Consider the following 9,644-nt stretch of genomic DNA (forward strand, 5'->3'; position numbering starts at 1 on the left):
ACAGAAATCTAATTGTCTGGTTCAAACCCCATCCTAAGAAACAAACGATGTTTTTGAATCAGAACGAATCAAATGTCTCGATTTCAGAAATAATTGTATTATATGAACAACTTCAACAAGATAGACGAACGACTTTAATCACATATTTAAATTTCTAAAATAATGGTATTATGTCTACAAGTTCAACAAGTTGGATAGTCAAATGTGAATTAAAAAAAAAGACCGTGAAAAAAAAAGAAATTGCCTAAACGTGAATAAAACCAATAGTTTATTACTCTACTTTATAATTATCTTTGTCATGTATACACTATATAAAAGCCAATAATAATTGTTATATATGAACACATTCAACAAGTTGTTACATGTGTATCAAAAAAATTATCCAAATACAAACAAAATAAAAAGATAATTACATTATAAATCAATATCCTTATGTGGAATTATGGCCACCTTTTACAAGTGAAAACAAAACTTCAACGATAAATAAATAAAATCTCTTAGGATTAAATTTGAAAAAACTAAGCGGAAAAAGTGAAAAAGGAATTATGATTTTGAATCTTTAACAAAATACGATTATAATGAAGCGAAAGAATAAACAAGCCATTAATGTAAACTTATTTTAGTTTCTTTTATAATTTACGAAGAGAGGTATAAATAATTCTTTTTTTTTTTTTTTTGATACGTTGATGATCCAACAAAAAAAAACGACACGAATATTATAAAAAGGCAAAACATAAATTTGCCGATAAATCTTGTTTTCCAAACAAAAATACATTATTAAAAAAATTCATATTGTTATAAGAGAAGTAAACAATCACAAATCTATATCAATATATTTATAAGCCAATTTCCTTGTAATATATTCATTTGAAACATTTATTATATCTGAAAAGTTTAGTAACATATGTGTATATATGACTAGGTGTGAGACTCATGTATTACATGAGTTTAATTAAAAAAATAAATATAAAATTTTAACAATTTGAAAAGTTTGAATTTGTAAGAAAAATAAAAAAAAATTGAATTATTAAAATTAATGAGACTTTAATGTATTAAATACATTACATATATAATCTTTTTTAATAAATACTTTACATATATATATTACCTTACACATTAAATGTGAAATTTTAATTTAATAAAATAAAAAATACAATAAAATTACAAGTGGAAAATAAAAAAATTAAAAATTCTAGAAAATATCATGTGTCCAAATGAAGGAGAAGAGGACATGTGGCAAAAAAAACATTCATTTATTATAGTAGATTAGTTATAAAAACTTATAATTTCAACTTCGACTTTCAAATTATTTAACAGTACAAGAGTTTTATTTATTTATTTATTTTTTTATAACTTATGGTTAATAAATGGTAATTGTTATACTAATAGGTTGATATATATATATATATATATATATATATATATATATATATATATATATATATATATATATATATACATACACACACACTCTAAGAGAATGCCCGCACGTTGCGTAAAAACACTTATATAGTTGAAATCTTTACAAATATATATTTTTTTAAATATAACAATAACATTGTTGTTAAATTTGATATAATAACTCGTAACTATGTTGATATAATATATTGATTATTTTGAATTATATTATAATATATGCATCTATTAAAACTACATAATATCAATCGTTTGAATGACCTCTACCCAGGGTTACCCATGAATAAAATTAAATATAATATATGATTTAATGTTATTTATAGTTGTTGTTATTGTTAATTAATTTTTTGAATTTATTTGCTTAACGTTTTAATTTCTATCATTATCATTATTTAAAACATCAAATAATGTTTATTTGTTTTTAAAGTTAACAATATAATCATTTATATAGAGTTATTTTTAACTATTGTTAGTATAAGTTATTTTAAGCTACTTATTTGAAAACTTTTAACGATTATAAACATATCTTTAGGAAAAATTTTAGTTAAATTGATATTACAATTTAGTTTTTGGTTAATGTCATAAAAACCCTCAAGTTTTCAGGGTTTTGTCGGTTTTGCCCAAAGTTGACTTTTATGTCCGTTTTTACCCTAACATTTTCCAAAAAATGTTCGGTTTTTACCCTTTTAACGGTGATAACAAGTTACCATTATATTAATTTCGCAAAAAACACTTAAGTTTACAATTTTTTTTTTATGTTTTTACCCTTGAGTTTATAATTTTTTTAGACTTTTACCCTATGTATATTTTTTTCATATTATACGTATTCAAGTAGAAAAATCATATGAATATGTATATTATGAAAAAAAATATACTTAGGTAAAAGTGTAAAAAAATTATAAACTTAAGGGTAAAAACGCAAAAAAAACGGTAAAATTAAGGGTTTTTTTGCGAATTTAATATAATGGTAACCTGGAAAACCTGTTATCACCGGTAAAAGGGTAAAACCGAACATTTTTTCGAAAATGTTTAGGTAAAAACGGACATAAATTTCAACTTTAGGTAAAACCGACAAAACCCTGAAAACTTGATGGTTTTTATGACATTAATCCTTTAGTTTTTGCATTTAGCACTACAATTTATCACTTTTAATTATTCACTAAATATTCTTTGGAATTTTTAAGTGGCACTCTAATTTATATTTAGGTTGACCCTGTAATATTATATTTAAATTAACAATTTAAGTATTTTTTCAAACTGTTCAAAAGTAGTAGCTTTAAACTGACAATGGCTTACATACAAAATATTAAGTCTTATAAATTAAATATAATATGTTAAAAATTAAAGCAATAACTTTATAAGTAGAAGTAATATATTATTTTAATATTGAAATTTAGTTTATTTTTTATTACACTTTAGGTTTGATATTTATTTAACCTTATTAACTGTAACGCCCGCATATCCGGGCTAGTCAATTTGGAAACGATAAGCGTCGAAAATGACTTTTTGATGGAAGATTATTCAGAAGGAGTAATCTTAACTAAGTTGTAGTAGTCGTGACAAGGATTCCGAATATATAAAGAATGTCGAAATCTGAGTTATAACGAAGAAGTTATGACTTGTCGAAGTTTCGCGACAGAACCGGCACAACACAGCGCGACGTAAATAGTGAACTTACGATAGAGCGATATTTGGCCTTAGCAATCTAAACGAAAGTTGTAGAATACGTTAAACCGAGAGCACGCATAAAAAAGAGCGTCCAAATCTGACTTCGTATGAGGATGTTATGATTTTTCTAAGTTTCAGCTTAGCAGTATGTAGCCCAAAGTTTGAATATGAGATCGAGTGGTTTCTAGCCGAAACAATCTAAATGAGAATTGAAGATCTCATCGATAGTAGTCCAACGGAAGAAAGACAGACGAAATCGGACGTCAGATAAAGAAGTTATGAATTTCTAACGGAGTTTTCTTGTCCCGCCCTACTAAAAATAATATAATAATAATAAATTCAAAATTAGCCAATGGAGTCCAAACGAGAGTTGTAGAGAATAATCTCACCTACGCGTGGATATAAAGAACGTCGAAAACGGAGATCGTATGCGAAAGTTATGATTTTCCGAAGTTCGAGACACGCAAATCGAGGCGTGTCAGAAGGGAACGCCTCGCGTTCAGTGCTTGGCTCCGGAGTGGCCATGTCGATGATGAGTCAACAGATAAGAGATAGGGCTCGGAACCCCGCTCCTACGCGCAACGTTCAGGTGGAATGCGCTGCATTCGTGGAACGGCGCCCTGCGTTCCCATAAGGAACGCGCTGCATACGAGACCAAATTCACCTTATAAATAGATCACAAGGGCAGCCGAGTTTGGTTGCCAAATTTCTTCTCTCTCACCCGTATTACCTCGTTTTACGTGTAAGCTATACCCCCGAAGCCCCGATATCAATCTCGACACCCGAAGCAAGTCCCGAAGCCCCGAAGATCCTGAGAAGTAAAGTTTCCGAGCCGAAACTCTGCCCGCGAGAGGCCAGATTTTCAAGGAAGCATCTCGGTTTCATCGAAGAATATTATTTTAAGAGCCTTAGTGTTGTCCGCGCATCGTCTAATCATGTGAGTGTGTAGTTACTTTCTTCCAACACGTAAATATGAAGTATTTGCTATGAAATACGTGTTATGTGTTATATATATTGTTTGTTTGTTTGAGATGGGTATGGAATGGATGTTTTATATAGATTTTAAATGTGTTAAACTGTATATGTATTTTATATCTACAAATATGTTGGGTAGGACATGGCTAGATGAAATAGTTGGTGTGTGATAAAAGATGAGTTGGATGATGAGACAAAGAGGTGATATAGATCTTGAGATGAGGGTGACAGGTGAAAAATGAGTGAAATGTTTACCCAAGCGATGCTTCCGTCATTCAGCAGAGTAAGGATGACAACCACAGATTATTCTAGACAGTCCAGTGAAACACCAGCAAGCTCACAACTTTTAGGTGTTGTGAACTTGATGTTCACCGGTGTACTCTAAAAACCCGTTGACATGTATTGCGAGAGCGGTCTCAAAAACGATACTGTCAATAAACGAGATAAATTTGTTATTAATCTGGGGGTATGGATTAAGAAATAGTTAATTGTCCCTAGTCCGAAATGGAATAGACCCAGTTAGTGATCCAGGAGTATGGATCAGATATACTAGATCCGAGAGTATGGATTAGGTAGAGAGGTTAGTTTTAGATCCGTGTGTATGAATTATATAAAGAGATAAATTTTAGATACAAGAGTATAGATCGTGTCGTCGTGAGGATCGACGGGGTGGGATAAGAGTTGTTTTTATATGGTGAAATTATATACGTTTGGGAGTTCTAATATATATATATATATATATATATATATATATATATATATATATATATATATATATATATAGGCCTAGATTATTTTATTCAAAGTAATTATTGTGTTATTGTATTCATAACCGTGGGCCAATCGATTTACTTATTTTATGAAAGTGATTAATATATATTATTGGATTAAATGTAATTGAAAAATATCATCTAGTTTAATTACAAGGGTATTTTAGTCAATTAATATAGATTTAATAAAGGAAAATTGCATATTTTAAGGGATCATAGATTCTATTAATTTTAAAAATCAAAATTTACGAATTATAACTATTTTAATTCAGATATTCTGACAGAATATGTTTATTTATTTAATTATTTACTCAAAAATACAAATATTCATAAACAATAAATAATAAAAATATTCTTGAACCTATTTCTTGATCATGACTTTAAGAACTTCTTATAGAATAATAAATTCTTGAACAATCAATTGAATAATAAAAACAAAAAATGCATTATTTCTTATAGAATACGGGTAACAATTGTTAAGAATTATATTTATTGTTAAATAATAAAACTAAAAAAACTTTCAAAATGGGAAAGAAAACATCAAAATCTAACAATGACTAATACATTCTAAAAGAATAATGTGGCCCGTTTCAATTTTGTGGTCCGTTCTTCAAGCATCAACTTCTGTGATTCCAACATAATTGGAATTCGTGATTCCATTCCAACAGAATTGGAATACGTGATTCCATTCCAATAGAATTGGAATCTCACCAATATTATCCATTGAATCATCTACATAAACATACTTGATACCTTTTCAACATTCAACCTTGTCAAGATCCTGCACTGTCCACATAAATGAAGTGTTAAATTAGAAAAAAAAAACATAAATTGAAATATGAATTAGACCATTTGAATCAGTCCCTTTGCTGCATCAATTAGACCATTTGAAAGAAACACAGATGATCTCCATATCACTCAAAACCCCCAAATTCCACTTGAATTGGAATTATATAAAGAAAATTCTAATTATCTATATATGTACAGATAGTCTACAAAGAAGAATGTTCTAAGTAGTAAAACAGGCAAAAAAGCAGAGTCTTCATACAAGCTTATTTGAGTCAGAAACCTCAGAAAAATAAGCTTACCACATAAATCGTTGATCCTTTTTGGCCATTTCCTTTACACCCTGATGGTTTAACAAGTTAAAAAGAACAAGAGCCAATTAAATAAGGGCATCGAGTGGAACAAGTATTAGGTCTTTAGTTTGTAAGAATCGCGATTTAACTCACATAAGTCTTGAGAAGAGCTATATCGTCTTCATCAAGAGGGGGAGGACTCTTCTCGTCCCTAATCTCATCTTCCGTGTTAGTCGACATCGCTTTTTTTATTGCTACAGGAGGGCAACGGTTTGATTTGGATCTCCTCGACGGAAAAACATTTCTTTAGTTCTTCATTCGCTATGAGACGGGTCTCGGAATCAAGCATGTGTTTGGTTGAGGCTTGACCACCTACGAATGAAATCAGGACTCAATTGGAAGAACACCGGTCTAACGAAAGTCAAAATTAAGTTACCTTCGAACATTTGTTGACTGTGATTCACAACGAACTTCTTCTTGGTTTCATGTTTATCTGGAATTTCGTATTTGGTATGTGATATGTTGATTCGGAGAGAAAGGGTTAGAAATCGGGAATGGAAATTTGGAAACGAAGAAAGTGAAGTTGGGTTGATGTCGAATTGAAGATATGGAGTTGCTATGGTCAGCCGGTGGTAAGGGTGTGAGGCCGATTTATGAAGGGGATAAATTTAGGGTTAGAAAAAGTCAATTAGATAAAAACCTGGAGAAATTAGGTTAAAATTCAATACCATGATTATAGGGATTATTTTTGGAAGTTATTAATCATATTACTAAATTACCTTTATTTAATTAATTAATTATTTAATTTCGATTGGCCCACATTTATGCATACAATAACACAATAATTACTTTAAACACCTGAACCTATCTCTCTTTCTCTCTCTCTCTATATATATATATATATATATATATATATATATATATATATATATATATATATATATATATATATGATATAACATTGTGGGTTGAAAACCCTATATGCTCACCAGGCTCCCAAGCCTAACCCACTCAGTTTCTTTGTATCACAGGTATCGATACGAATACATATTTCACTGAGAGATTAAAGGATATGTAAATCATTAGTGTAAATAAAAGTAAGTTTTGTTTATGCTTATGTGTCTGTATTGACTAGGACATCCCAAATGTTTTAAAATGAATAAAATACATTTCTTCGGAAATGCTTTGATAAAGTATTTATCAGGTTTTATAGGAACAAATTCCGCAACAGTTTTCTTTAAATAATTACTCTGATTTAAAAACAAAGAATAAACAAATCGGTCTTTTCCGGCCATGAAAAAGGAGATGTCACAGTTGGTATCAGAGCATTAGTTTAAGTGAACTAAGAGTTTGTAGGAAATTTCTAGACTTAATATTAGAATGCTAAGTAATGATCGTGAGGAGTGTGTCTAAGATATGTTAAGTAGTACACCTAAGTTGACACAAGCACTAGTATATTTTAAGAATGATGCCTAAAATGCTTTTATGTGCTAAATGATATATGTTTGCCATATATGATATTATTTGTTTAGATCTATGGTCTGTTGCCGATCAGATCTGGAAACCTTATGCGTATAGGATTCTAGGCGTGCGACTACGATATTAGAACTAGCATGTAAACGTTTTGGAGTGATAAGGATGATTTGAACGTCTATCGTAATAGAGATCTAAATTCGCCTAATTTGGTGTATAGATCGAAATGGCATGCACACAAAGTGGATTGGGAAACGATAACCCGCAGCTTGAGCCACAAGTGATTAGGAGTGCACCTAACAGCTACACCTGAGCCAATCATAATGGCAGGAATATTTGCAATGGTGTGGATGATTTTGGATCAACAGATGGCAGAAACAAGGCATTTATTTCAATAAACTAAGGACGAACTTACTGTGTCAGTACGCCAGGCACCTACTCTTAAGGCAACTATCTGGGTTGCTAAGTCAGTTGAAGTAATGATCAACGATAGGACCACCAACAAGGTTGAAATTGGAAAGAAGAGGAAATTTGAGGAGTCTTCAAAGTCCAACAAGAGCAACATGTTCTCGAAGTCAAGCAAAAGAGGAAGTAAAGAAAAATGGTGTGGGAAATGCAAAAAGAAACACTCTGGAAAATGTGGCGAGGAGGTGACATGTTTTAAGTGTGGAAAGTATGGGCATTACGCCAATGACTGCCCAAAGAGGGAAGAAACTACAAAGCCAATGGTACCACTAAAGCATTATGAGAGATGCTACGAAGCGGTGACTTGTTACAAATGTGGAAGGATTGGCCACTATTCCAAGGATTGTACACATAGTGATAAGGTATGCTACGAACGCGGAGGGAAGGGGCACATGTCTAGTCACCTAGAGACTGCCCAAGGAAAAATGAAGCAGCAAGGCTAGAGGCACCGCCAAAGCCAAGGACATTCCAAATGATCCTCGACGAAGCAAACAATAACACGAGGAATCAAGGATGAGGATTTTATATCCAAATATCAAGTTATAAAGTTGGAAAGTGAATAGTAACTTGTGGTATGGCCTATTAGAGGCATAGTATAGGGTGAAATTAAACCTTTGGGTAATAGTTTCAAGAAATAATATAAACCCTGGTTTTGTTATATGTTGGGTTGGATGATTGTGTGATTTTCTTGTATGGTGACTTGGAAAACTGTGAGACAATACTTGGTACAAGTATGAGTATGTGTGAATGGTAGTAGAGGCCTATACTACCGGAAGCACAGGACTCACACTTGGATCAGGGAAAGTCACAAGGTTGCCAAGAAGTTAGTAATTGATTCCGTTTTATTCAGAAGATTGAAATCAATGCGACCGATAGCATCGCGCTCGTTGATAAAGAAGTTTGTAGCTAGAGATGCTACATTCTAAAATATGATTATATCACATTAGAATATGAGGGAAGGTATATTCATTCTGGAATTTGACTCTAAGGGACTTGATTCTAAATGTTGCTTCATACGATGAGAGGTCGTTAGAACATGACCCATCGGTCTGTTACAATAGATAAAGGAAAGTACTTATCCAAAAAACAAGAAGGAGTCCTCAATAAGGATTTATTTTGTAACCTGAAGGTTACAATTTAAAGTCCAACATAGTACGAAGAGCAGATGTAGGATTGAGCACTACCTGCTATCGAGAAGTCCAAGAATTAGATACTCTTTCAAGGAAACATAGAAGTAATGGTTATTACCTAGGATGAAGAGATAACATATGGAATCATTATACAAGTCCTATTTCGTTGATGATTCCGGGACGTAATCATCCTAAGGGGGAGATATTTATAACGCCCGTAGATCCGGGCTAGTCAATTTAGAAACGATAAGCGTCGAAAATGACTTTCTGATGGAAGATTATTCAGAAGGAGTAATCTTAACTAAGCTATAATAGTCGTTACAAGGATTCCGAATATATAAAGAATGACAAAATCTGAGCTATAACGAAGAAGTTATGGCATGTCGAAGTTTCACGACAAAACCGACACGACACAGCGCGACGTAAATAGTGAATTTATGATAGAGCGATATTTGGCCTTAGCGATCTAAATGAAAGTCGTAGAATACGTTAAACTGAGAGCGTACATAAAAAGAACGTCCAAATCTGAATTCGTATGAGGAAGTTATGATTTTTCTAAGTTTCAGCTTAGCGGTATGCAGCCCAAAGTTCGAATATGAGATCGAGTGGTTTCTAGTCGAAACAATCTAAACGAAAATCGGAGATCTCATCGATAGTAGTGCAAAGGA

The sequence above is a fragment of the Lactuca serriola genome, chromosome 5 (genome assembly GCF_051521515.1).
Source record: "Lactuca serriola cultivar US96UC23 chromosome 5, Lser_US96UC23_V15, whole genome shotgun sequence".
Classification (NCBI taxonomy): domain Eukaryota; kingdom Viridiplantae; phylum Streptophyta; class Magnoliopsida; order Asterales; family Asteraceae; genus Lactuca; species Lactuca serriola.